The 9,976-nt window shown below is 42.7% G+C and overlaps 1 long non-coding RNA gene across 1 annotated transcript; it reads right to left on the bottom strand.

The window, feature by feature from the left end:
- Positions 1-2,329: 2,329 nt before the first annotated feature.
- On the bottom strand, positions 2,330-9,970 carry LOC116377822 (uncharacterized). The gene is made up of 3 exons (XR_004212246.1): positions 5,236-9,970; positions 4,683-4,787; positions 2,330-3,650 (listed from the first exon to the last, which is right to left on the bottom strand). It is a non-coding gene; the product is annotated as an uncharacterized LOC116377822 (long non-coding RNA).
- Positions 9,971-9,976: the final 6 nt, after the last annotated feature.

Here is a 9,976-nt window from a genome sequence, read left to right as displayed (position 1 = left end):
CCACATCTCAATCCAATAGAGCACCTTTGGGATGTGGTGAAACGGGAGATTAGCTTCATGGATGTGCAGCCGACAAATCTGCAGCAACTGCGTGATGCTATCATGTCAATATGGAGCAAAATGTGAGGAATGTTTCCAACACCTTGTGGAATCTCTGCTACGAAGAATGAAGGCAGTTCTGAAGGCAAAAGGGGTCCAACCCGGTACTAGCAAGGTGTACCTAATAAAGTGGCCTGTGAGTTTATATAGATAATGTATTTACACCTACATCATTAGGGATGTTTGTCCACGTCCCTTCCACGGTGGTTCACAGTGACAGGAATGGATGAGGGGGATGTCAGAGTGTCTGGAAGGGGCTGGACCAGACTGAGGCTTCATCTCTGCACCTCAGGACCTTTGGGTGCTGCTTGGCAGAAGGAACATTTTGGAACCCCACGGCATAGCCATTAACGTTATGTTCAACCGGTTCACAGGAAAGTGATTTTCTTCACAACATAAAAAATGGAATTTCTTGCTTTCATTTTCTTGAAATCCTGTTTACAAGCATTTCGTATTAATGTTTTTTTACCACATTCAGACTATAGTATAGTATTGAAAATACATGATTTTTTTATGTACATACGTCAGCTTCCCAGCGACTCTTAATCTAGAGGAAGCAGTCCAATCCAACTCCTTTAGGAAGGGAAGGAATAGTCACATAAGGTTTACTGAAAAAGTGAAGGCCTCAGTTAAACAGTGAGGCTTCTATTAACTTGCCAATTAATTCTATCATGAAAGTCAGTGTCTCACACAAACACACACTTGCATCTTTCTACTGCTGCAACCAAACTGAGGGGAAGTGGCAGCACAACAAAGAATCTTCTCATTGCTGGTAGAGAGGCTTTGCCAAGCAGGATGTAGCTTCTATGTCCTTCTCTGTGTGTGTTGCACATGGATGCACCTGTGGGTTCAGTAGCAGAAGACTCCATAATGATGAAGGGTGGGACCCCTCACCACTTACATCATCCGGCAGCTCAGTTTCCACAAATTGAACTATTTTTTCCTGAATGTTGCCATTATAGGGAAACTCCACAGATGTCAATCAAAAAGGCTGGATTACTTGTAATACAATACTCTACTTAAATTACTATGAATTTGTTGTAGAATATCTTCTGTGGCTCTGAAGGAGTTTTGTTAAGTCTGTGAAAAAAACATGTGATTTGTCATCATGATGTCATCATGGTTATTTCAGTTTCGGATGGGAGCTGACCCATGAATAAGAGAAGGCCTGTTATACTGGGGCTGTTGAGCTTGATATTGGCAGGTGTTCACCAGGCATGGAGGGTCTAACAAATATATGCTATTGATTTATGGGACGTCACATCCAGCAGCAAATTGAACTATCTCGCTGTTCCTCACATTTTCTGATAGAGGGAGAAACAAAGTGTTTTTTTCCTCATACTTTCATATTGATGTTGAAAAGCCATTAAAAAGTGCATTTTGCATAAGTGACCTTAAGGAACAGTGTGTAGGATTTGGGGTAGTGGTAAGGAAACATACCGAATAGCCTCTGCTCACTCCCTTTCTACGACTGTGGTAGTGTTGAGTCGCCCAGTGTAAAACTGTAGTTACGCTGTTCGGCTCGCTCAGAGGCCATCCATACCATAATAACACTACTGTTAGAACAGAAGTGAGACAGTGGCTGGTGGCACTGAAGTTTTACACCCTATGGTTCACATTATTGCAGTTTCACAATGTCGGAGAACTACGGTGGCCTTCAGGTGCCGTAAAAGAAACGTGAAAAGCACTCTATAGAGCCAGTGTTTGGTTTTGTCCATCCTGGGCTACCGTAGGAACATGGGGGTGCAACACAGCAGACCCAGTCATAGCTCACCAAAAGATGATTCTTTGTTTCAGGTTAATGTGCACTAATGAAAACAGTTATGAATACTAGATTTCATTTCTACAATTTTCCCCCAAAATGTTACTCACTGGCAAATGACAAAACCCTTTATGTTCAGACAGAAGTCTAACAATTCTGTCACCAAATGAAGATTAGACATCACTTTATTATAGTTCAGGCTACATTCCTGCTTATATACACTTAGTAGCAAATATATTTCTGACAACCTGTCCCCAGAAACATTTTTCCCCATCACCACCATGACTTCCGGATGTTCATGGAGATTCAAAGGAGAGCTTCAGTAACCCTCCTGCTGTCTCTAGTCCCCCACCACTAGACCCCATTAGGGTCACGAGACTCTTCATTCATCTATGGAGTCTAGACAAAGTTATTTCTGTTGCCAACCTCAATAAATATAGTCATTGATGAATAAATATGGAGCCAAAGTGTAGAAGCTTGCACTTTATTGGAAAAAATCAAAACAAAAATATAATCTGCAGGGACAATGCAGGAAGTATGCTCAGTGAATGGATTCAGGGCCATTTTAATCTTCAAACCTGCGTTCATACCTGCACTCACCTGTTTCTGTGATTGGCAGGGAAAGTTTTATATACACAAAGCACCGATCAACAGTGCTCTATTCTGAACAACTAGAACTCCCCTCTGGTTACCAGTGGGACTCCCCATGGCCCCACATTGTCCTGAATGCTCCAGTGCTCGCCTATGGAAACATGATCTGAGCATGAAAGGGACCCTGCACATTCAGGTTGGAACAGGGCAGCCAGGAGGTTTGTTAAATGTCACAATAAATGCCATGCCAAAAGCGTCAAAAGCATGAATGCAGATTCCTTTCCAATGCAATGCTGCCTCCATCACAACATTTAGTGCCGTTGCTGATGTGAAAAACGTTCCCTCGCCAAATTTGTAGAAATCCTCCTCACCAATTTGATCGTGTTAAGTTTATGAACATTAACATCCTCCATGACCCCTGGAGTCACAGATAACTGTACAAGGCATCATGCGAGTACAGATAATATTTAGTGCCCCAACAGCAAAACATGTCATCTCTTTATCGTCTTTATATTAACTTCTTTTTGAAAAAAAAAAAAAAAATCCTTTCAATCACTCAAAATCCAATTCTACAATCAATCATACCTATGTATAAACCTGAAGACCGTCCACAAGGAGATCAGTGACTAGTTACAGTTACATATTTTGTCATCTTATCTATAGGTAATCATAAATAAATACAAATAATACACAAGGAATGTCTACTGCAAACAATACATAAAAGAGTGGTATAAAGAGTTTGCAATTGCTTTCCTAATTTGGGGATACTTTAAGAAGGTATTATGATAATCAAAAGAACTGAAACAATGTGTGACAACAACCCAGCCTTGCTTTTTTTTGCAGGTACATAAACCGTGATGTCACGGAGCTCTCCTCATGGGTGTGGCGTTTCTCTTAGTCCAGGATGAAGTAGGGGTTGATCCCTGTCCACATGGGTCTGAATGGCAGCACACTTTCCCTCTCCTTCTATGACTTCCACATGATGGGCACAATGTCCACTGCGATGCCCGTCTGAGATGGTCAGAGCCGCTCCTAGTCACCGTGGTTTTATTCAACAAGTCTTATTTGGGCCTTTTAGTCCCAGAGACAGGAGAGTTCAGTAGACGCAAACTGCAGGTTTGCTTGGATAGTTGTCTTCGTCATGAATCATCTTCAGACGAGGAAGACCCCTCCGGCCTTCAGGTTACATAAAGTGCATCTGGTGAGGTAAAAAAACAACAGTGTCATCTTTTGGGGGGGGGGGAGAAACACAAGATCCAATAATGCAGGACCAGATTCCAGAGGTCTCCAATGGTATGCTTTAGGTACATAAACACACCAGCTACAATGGTCCAACAAGCAAGACAAAGGTGTGCCAAGCTTGGATTGCAAAATAAGAACTCCAATTCACAAAAGACTGGTACCACTAGTTATTTGACTTCATTTCACAGATCCTCTGTGATATCACATCAACGGCAGCCTTTTGTTTAGTATCACATATTCGGATTGTGTCCTGTTGCTTTGCATCGCTATTGACAAGGCACAACCATTTATTTCTCATGTCCATGGACATGAAATTCACTCCTGCAAGAAACTACAAGTGTGATTCTCTCCCATCACATAATTAGTACTGAGCAAGTAGTGTGTGTAAAGCAGCAATCTGGGGTGTCAAGTGTGATGGTATCTCACAGGAAAGTGTTGTGACTGGCACCAAAACAATCAGCCATTTAAGGTCCAGTTCTGCTCAATCTTAATAGGAATAAACATGCACTTTGTTGACATACTCGGACCTGGAGTGTCGATGACACGTATGAGAAAGTCTGCAGAAAGGGCTGAGACCTGAAAGATGCTGCTCAGTCACAGAGGAGAGGATAAACAGGAGAGCCAATGATGAGAGGAACTCCCAAAGAAAAGCTATGCTACAGGTGTCTGACCACAAAATAGAATGTATGCATTAGTGTTTTATTAATACTGTGTGCGGATATCATGCACTTTGTGGCATTTTGTTATTGATCAACATCAACCTTTCTACTTCAGACAAGCATAAACCCACACAAATAAACTCTCAACCTACGTGTTGACCTGCTGTGGAGAAAGACAACTGACAACAAAGCTAATCATAGGCAGAAGAAAAGAAATAGGACTCTCAGAGCCTTATGGAAGAATCAAGCACAACCGTTTATCTGGCTCAGACAGGCCGGGCCTGTCAGCTCTGATGTGGAAGGATTGATTAGATGCAGTAATCCGTTACCTGTGCACCTGGACTGGGGCCAAAGGGGTTGGCTGGCCTCATCACTGGCTGGGTGTACATCATAGTGGGCTGTGTCGTCATCGTCATGGAGCCTACGTTGGGAGGCTGAGAGGAGAGAAACGAAAACACAGCGGGGATGGATTACACAACCTATGCACAGAAAAGAAAATACATCTCCTAAATAAGGTGCGAGGGGTAGTACATGTCATTTCCATCTGCACTAAAAACAACTCTGTGGCACTGAAGGAAACCAGCCTGTTTATTGATGAGGACACGACCCAGCATCATCACTCATCACCCTCTCTCAATTCATTCCGTTGTGCTGGCAGAAGCCGACACATTTACTGTCATTTATTGCCTCTGAGATAGCACATGAAAGGCCTTACACTCATGTTTAAAGATGAAATAAATACTGTTCATATTGACGGATAATAAAAGAAGTTAGTGCACACTACACATATGTTAGAAAATCTCCTCCTTGCATGCCTGCAGAGGCTGTGTGTGTGTGTGTGTGTGTGCGTGTGTGTGTGTGTCACAGTCCCTGCTGACTTACCATTGCATATGCCATCATGCCTGTCGGTGTGGTTGCAGGGAAGGCCATAACAGATGGTGCCTGAGGTGACACAAGAGACAAGATGATTCCTTCTACAGAATCAGGACGCAGCCAAACCCAACTCACCGTTAAGAGTTAGTTAGGAGAGGAACACATTTAAGGCAGACCTCAGCATACATGTAATTACAGTAACTCAAATGAGTCTATTCAGGAAGATGTCATGATGAAGGCTTCTACTCAATACCAATATTAATCATTTTCACCTTTGATCACAGTCAAAAGGTGCTTAAAGGGTGTTTTTTTCCACTTAAGAGAGCAGTCACATGACATACGTATCTGACTTTGTTCGGACTGTTGAAGCTTGCTGATATTTTTCACTGCATTCATTCAAAACTCATTTCCATAGTAAATCAAGAATGCAGCTTGAAGGAAGAAGATGGAATCAACAACGACAGCAGGATTCAGCCAATATGGCCATTTACAGTTGATAGAAAATGAACACAGCCTTTGAACAATCTTCAGATAGCCATCTATAGCCTGGAATTCAAAAGGCAATAAATCTATGTATTTTTCCAAACAATCACACAATATTTTGTCATTTTAACGTGAATAATTAAAACAAATTCTAACAATCACAAATGCCTTCAGGATCATACAATAACTCAATATCCAACACCTGTGTGGAATCACAACAATTAACTTGATGAAATCATGACTACAAACAGCTGTTCACCATGGTTCCTCTGTTTAGAAGTGCAGCGACAATAACATGGCTCAAAAGATCTCCCACAACAATTCCATGACTAAGTTGTAGAAAGGAACACATCAAGTGAGGGATACCAAAAGATTCCAAAGGATGCAAAGATACCTGGAAGCACCGTTAAGATCATCATTACAAAATGGAAAGTGAATGGCACCACCCACAGTGGACCAACATCAGGGTGTCCATCTACACTACATAATCAGGAGAGAAGGCCAACAGGGTGCAACACACAAGAACAATGTCAAAGATAATGCAAACCTGTGGCCTATATGAGAGGCTCCATCTGGAAGCATCCCTCAACAAACTGGCAGAAAGTTTTGTGGTCTGATGAAACAAATATAGAAGTTTTTGGCATAAACACCAAACATTACATTTGGCAAAAAAAACAGCAACCATCGCCAAATAACATCTTGACTGAAGCATGGTGGTGGCAGCTTAATGTTGTGGACATGATTCTCATCAGAGGGGACTGGGGAAGGATGGAAGAGTCAAATACAGGGAGGTTCTGTAGAAGAACATGAAGACTGAAAATGGGTCAGAATCTCATATTCCAACAGGTCAATGACCCAAAGTGAATTTGGACTGTCCAGCTAAAACAAGGTGGATGGCCAAGAGGCCTTGAACTAAAACTAATAGAAAACCAGTGGAATAACTTGCCGGTTGCTGTCAATCAGCTCAAACTGTTCTGCAAAGAGTAGTGGGTCAAGATGTCCAAATCCAGGTGTGCCTTCTTTGTGCAGAGCTACTACAAAGACAGGTAGCTGTGGTTGATGTCAAATGCTAATCAAAAAGGTTGTGCTGCATTGATCTAGTATGTTGTATGTTTTGGGACCAGGGCAAAACAACCACTTCAATATGAAATTTGCAGACCAAATGTGAAAACATTGGAGGTGGGTGTATCCATTTTCTATCCACTGAATATCAGAAGTGAAGTTTTTGAGATTGAGGTGGACACAACTGAAGTCATTATTTGATCAATATCATTCTAAATGGTTCAAGACACTTCTCAAGTTCAGTGTTAACCCCAAAACACAACGGTGGAGAGAGGCCTTTCTATTGAAAATGTGTAAAGCCTGTCAAAAGACTTCTAATATTATCAGAGCGGGATCAGACTTATTTGAACAGCAGAATGACAGACAGAAGTGCAGGAATCAAAAAGGAGAGTGTGTAGAGTCCTGGGGATAGAAGTTGGCTGCTGGCAGGTGCTCCTTGTGGAAAGAGATTAGAGAGAAGAAAGTACAGACTCTTTCCTTTTCCTTGGTCCCCCAACAGCCCCTGCAGTGATAACCAACCCAGATTTGTCTACCGCCCAGCCCTCTCGAGAAGGATACATTTCATTACCTATTCAGTCATTGGCACAAGTGAGTCAGACATGACGCTGGTGCCAAAATTGGTGCCTTCATCACAGACCGCGCTTGTTTCGTTGCACCGAGAGCTTTCCTTCAAAATTCCTCCGGGCTGACAATGTTTGCTTTGTCTCAGGGACATCTCACTCAGCGTTCCTCAGCCACTCAAGAAGGACATGATGAGGCTGGATCTCTGCATCACATTAGAGGTCGTCCTTTAACGACTGATGGATGTTGTGTCTCTGCGTCTTAGTGGATCAGCTTCCTTCAAGTCACCAACTCTTTCTTTCCGGCTTCCTCAGAGAACACTCATCAGCCTTTGATCATCAGCTGACATTTGGCCACATCATCAATAACTCAGCAGGATCACACGCAGTGAGAGCACAGTCGGAAGGTGTTCTGCAGGATTACAGTCAGAAGCTCCTTTTGAACATTATACTAAAGGGTGATTTCAGATGAAATGTTTCATATGGAAAACACTGGACTCCAGACCGCACTTTGTATTCTCATTTGTGAAAATGTTGCATGACAAACCGCGGCTACATGTGATCCGTTATGGTGACGGTGCCAGTGAGACTAGAGTTCCTCAACATACAGTTCATGCAACACAGTCCCTATTGTCCATATCGGTCAATACAGGTGCCAGCTTTTACAGTTTGACTCACAACACCCGAAAGGTGGTGGTGGTCGTATTAAGCAGCCTGAGTGAAAGTCCTTGGATGTGTACTACAGTGTGGATACCAGACCGGGTTCACACAAATATTTACAAACCATGTTCGGGTTGAGCCTACTTGACACGGTGCTTCAAGACCCTTTTTAGAGAAAATATGTTGTGGAAATGAATCACTTGCTGTATGTGTTGGACTACTTCTTGTTCAGTGCTGGGGTTTTCTATTTATATGACTGGAACCATGGTAACAACTAATGGTGACTGACTGGTGGTCAGAGTGTTGCAGCTGAAGACGTTAACCAGTGAGAGCAGAAGATTTTTAGACCATATACACAGTAGGGATGGATGTGTGGCCCCGGAGAACAATGACACATTGCAACAAACGGGTATTAGAGGAATCCTTTGGAGTGTAAACTAGGGATGCACAAATCCAATTTGTTCAATCCTGATACGATAGCTGAGCTTTGTGTACTGATGGGATACATACCAGTGTGTAATGCCTCCCTGTGTGGAAGAGACCGACTATTCATTTTGTGAAGGCAACATCAGGCGTGACTTCAACATTACATTCCTAACTTTGCAAAACAAAACATGATAGATGCATAAATATAAATGTATTGAATTGTTATTTGTTATTGAATTAACAAATCGTAAAAAAGCCAACCAAGTAAATTCATCTTCAGAATAAAGAGGAATTACAAAATCAAGTGTGCACCTTTTAAATGCAGCAACAAATTGGTCAAAAATGACACAGGAAATGATATTCTAGTGTATAATGTATATGGTCTATAAACACAGAATTGAATAGATTGAGCCCATTGTCACCTATATCCGACCCAGCTATTTGAGTCAGTATCGACCCGATATCAGTATCAGTGTACCCCTAGTGTTAACATTAACATCCAGAACACAAGGCACAAAGGGGTTAAAGGGTAAGAGAAGCAGGAACTTCCTAAAAAGCAAAAAGCCCATTGATGCAAAAGTAGTTCCTCTCAGTCATCCCTTAGGACTCACTAGAAGTGTGTGTTGGTGTCTGCATCTACAGACACTCTGCCTGGGGTTCTCTGTGTTCGGGAACGTTTCTGGGCATCAGCAAAGAGCCTTTGATCCCCACGTGGGGGTGCAACCCTCAGCTAATAAGCGCGGCGTGCTACCTGTTCTCATCGCCAGGACAAACATCGGTGATTTGTCACGCCTCTTGGATTCTGATACCGAGGCACAAGGCACGGTTTAGCATCTGTATGATACAAATGGGCAGAGAGTGTGTTGTTCCTTCGCTGTGTGTTTTTATGTGCTCATGCTCCGTGTCATTTGTTGCTCTCCTCTGCTGTGCTTAAAGAGCGGAACCGCTGTGAGCCACTCACAAATAACGTTTTGTTCTTCGGATCCACTGCTTTGTTCTCACTAACCCTATTCACTCTCTAGCTTGCTCGGCTGTAGATCTCCTTCTCTCTTTCAATCGCCCTTTGAGCCGGAGAGAGGAGCAACCAACAATGCTACATCGGATACCCTTACGCTCCATCATCGGTTGGGTTGCCACCTGGGCTGGTTGGATATCACTGGTTGTCGTATCACAGTTCAGTCTATAGACAATTATAATAAGTACATCTTATGACTGGACCATAATGATCTGCAGCTTAATGCGTTGTCTGCTTTGCTGTCCTTCACTAACAACTACATCGTGGCCCTTCTCAGGTACTAAATACTGCTTTCAGGCACCCTTGGCTCGATGCTATGCAACAGCTTGTTCGCAACACGGAAAACATCGCTATTAATAACGCAGGATATATGTCTAGATGAGCACAACAATATGTGCGTTTCAATAAACAGGCTACAGCAGCAGAGACAACACCGGGTGTCACTCCTGTCAGCTCACAGGCTCACCAACATGTGACAACAGAAGATTGGAAAAACGTTGCCTGGTCTGATGAGTCTCCATTTCAGCTGCCACATTCAGATGGT

This window comes from Anarrhichthys ocellatus, unplaced genomic scaffold, assembly GCF_004355925.1.
Source record: "Anarrhichthys ocellatus isolate YVR2014 unplaced genomic scaffold, GSC_Weel_1.0 scaffold1717, whole genome shotgun sequence".
Taxonomy (NCBI): domain Eukaryota; kingdom Metazoa; phylum Chordata; class Actinopteri; order Perciformes; family Anarhichadidae; genus Anarrhichthys; species Anarrhichthys ocellatus.
This window is presented reverse-complemented; position numbering and strand designations above follow the sequence as displayed.